The sequence below is a fragment of the Lupinus angustifolius genome, unplaced genomic scaffold (genome assembly GCF_001865875.1).
Source record: "Lupinus angustifolius cultivar Tanjil unplaced genomic scaffold, LupAngTanjil_v1.0 Scaffold_442, whole genome shotgun sequence".
NCBI classification, from domain to species: domain Eukaryota; kingdom Viridiplantae; phylum Streptophyta; class Magnoliopsida; order Fabales; family Fabaceae; genus Lupinus; species Lupinus angustifolius.
The window spans coordinates 107,496-110,986 of record NW_017727839.1 but is presented as its reverse complement, the minus strand read 5'-3'; positions in this window follow the sequence as shown (position 1 = coordinate 110,986).

Here is a 3,491-nt window from a genome sequence, read left to right as displayed (position 1 = left end):
TTCAGATGTATGACCATCGATATTTTGAGAAAAAAATATATCAACTAGCAATGTATGAATTTGATATATTATCACTGTATTATCTATCATTTATGTTAAATCATTATTGACATTTGAAAAAATTAATACAAATGGTGGATGATATATAAATATTTATAAATATTTAAACTTAAAATACATAAATATTATGCTCCTATATTTAATATTTTAAAATTTATTAAAGAGTGAAATGGAGAATATGAAAAATTTATTTCTTTTCTTTATATGTAATATGTGTAGATAAATTGAAGATAAAAGTCCATAAAAACCTCATATACTTTATTTCTTTTTCAAATAGTTACCATAATTACCATAATTTATGTTTATTTTTATTTTTTATTATACTTTAAATTTTAAATGTTGGTGAAATTGATATGTACATAAATATAGTATAATAAATATAATGTTAAATTATTAATATGTTATAAATAAAACCGCTACTAGTAATCTAATAAGTCATAACATTATTAGTAAACCCATCATTACAATAGGGTAGCCAACATCAACCACATAGAGAAATTGACATTAAAATACAAAACTGTCTGAGAATAAAAGAGTAAGTAAGTTTTAGAGTTTAAATAGAAAAATAAATAGTAATATTGATATATAACAAATTAAAATTAAATCATAATAATATGACAATCGAGATTAAAACAAAGTGCATGATCAAAACTTTAACGGCTAATAATTTAACATTATCTTTATAAATAGATCAATTTCACTAACAATTAAAGTTTAATGAGTAATTAGGAAGAAAAAGTAGTTAATAAAATTTACTCCCTAAAAACTTAAAAAGTTTTGCACTTTTGCCTAAATTCTATTAGATATATTAATATTACCATTATGCCCCAAAATCATTATAGACTAAAAATTTAACTGGATCATCCGTGGAATAAAGTTCTGAATAGAGTAATGATTTTCCAAATTGTATATTAACATTAACCTTTGTTTATTCTCTAATGGAAGAGAATGGCAATTCATTGTATATCTATAGATGAGGATCATAACTCCTTATTTATAAGAATTACATGTTCTGTTATTTAAAGTGATATCATTTTGAAATCAAACTCTTTCATGTAAAATAATGTACTTTTGAATTCACAATATTTTATTATTAGTCACATTTTTCTTGTTATTATAGAAATAAGACGTTCAATATATATACAATAAGTTTCATGAAATAATGTTGATAACCGCAAACCTCATTTAAATTAGATCACTTTAATATTATAAATAAAGATAATGATGATAACACATTTAAACATTACATTTGTGACGTAAAATTTCAAATCATATGCCCCTATTAAAGTTTAATTTAAAATGTGAGGTAGACTACAAAATAAATATAACACATAGGGATCTATTCTATATATTTAGTGCATTTTATAGGTGGAACATAATGTTAAAAAGGCATTACATTTTGATTATAAACCTTTTTATCAGTGTAATATTCTTTTCAATGCGATTCTATGATGGTCACATACCAAATACCATATGATATGAACCTCTTGGATAAAAGGCTCTTGAAACGATCTATCTTGGTTGGTGTATGGCCTAGATTCAAGGTTGAGTGGAGCCCTTGAGATTAAGCAGCGGAAATGTATTCAAATTGGATAAAAGAAGATGGAAAATATTTGAGGTGAAGGCGCCACAACACTTGAGGTGTTGCTAAGCCAAAGTGATGTTCGCCACAAGAACTTGGTTCTTGATAAGAACTTCTAATCTTGGTTCAGCCAAGAAGGGTTGGAGAATACTCTCACAAGGATATAATCCTTTTTGATTCACATAACAATTCAATTTACTTTCAACTCAATGTGTTTATTTCATAGCAAGAAGCCTTACATTTATAGGCAAGCCTCTAAGGCTCCCACAGTTTGTAGCTAAGACTTATGCTTAGCAAGTTTACATTGGATGCTCTAAAACCAAATGAATCTACTCCTAAATTAGACTATATTCTACTAGTAAAGAAAATAGCACATGTGTTTCGTGTGCTTTATTACAATTGAAAACAAACTTAATGACTTGGCCTAAGGTACTTGATTGCCATGGTTGGATAGTGATGAGCATGGGATTCCTTTTCTCCTTAAGTACACGGCTCAACCATTAAGTGATATGATCAAGAGACTTGAAGATTCCTTAATGCTCACGGCTAAGCTTTGATGAGCTCCATTGGATTCTTCTACTTTGGCACATGGAAATTGTTGGAATTAAGCCTTCTTAATGCTCCTCGGGTACACTTGGACTTGGCATCAGATTCCTTTCCTAAGGAATGAATTTCCCACGGCTAAGTGTTGATTAAGAATGAACTAAATAGCATAGGATGCCATTGGTGCAAAATGGTAGGCTGCCAACGGCTAGGACATGAGCATAATGCACCATTAAGGTCTCAAACAGACATATGCAAATTCCACACGAGCAACTTTTCTCCAACAACTCTGAAATTAACTTAGGATTCCTCTGGATGAATTTTTCCTAAGTGGATTTAGCTCCAACGGTCCAAATATGGAGTTTAAGCCTCATAAAGGCTCCATTTAAGCTCCTCCACGGTCAGTTTGTGATTCGCTTCGAGCAATCTCCCTCCAACGACTACAATAGTCTTTATTTACCTGCCAAATAATATTAGACAAAGTTAGAATGAGTTTGGTTCACGAAAATTAGAAGTTGGTCCAAACATTAAAGTGTCGGTTACACTTTCAGGCTTGACTTAATCATCCACGAGTCAATTTTCATTCTGGTCAATTTTTATGGGCAGATTTATTACAAACATACTTTAATTAAATAAACTAAGTGTCGGAAAAAAGTTAGCCCACACATTTATTATAAAAATTAAATTTGCTCAATACTAATTAAATTGGCTAGGCCTTACTCGGTTAGGCTACGCCCATTGCTTGATGCGGCACGCTAGGCGCATGCGCCTCAGTCAGATTTCCTGGCCATGCCAGCTTGGCCCAACACCTGGTGCAACACTGAGTGCACCAAAGTCCCCAACCCGGTCAGAGTTGTCTCGGTCAGGAATTGAGCCTGATGCGTCTGGCTCCATGTCAGGGCCATTTTTGGCGCCTTGGTCAGACCCGTGGCTTGACTCATGCGCATGGCCTGGTCCATCCTTGGCTCGTTCAGAACCATGGAACAAGATGCTAGTGAGCATCTTTATAACCCCTTGAGCTATTTTTGGCTTACCATCACGGATCAACATTATGAGTTGTCCAATGGCATTTTGAGCCCTTTTTGCTCTAGCCATAGTCATAGGACCACTTATGCCTTCAAGGCCGTCAATATCAAAGTTAGGCTCTTTGAGGTTCACATCATCCCCTCCTTCTTGAAGAGATTTCGACCTCGAAATTGTATCTTCTTCACCTACATCAAATGGAAACAAACCATCAATATTCACTATATCATTGTTAGATAAATACTTCCCTTGCTTTCGGATGCTTTTTGACTTGGCATAATCC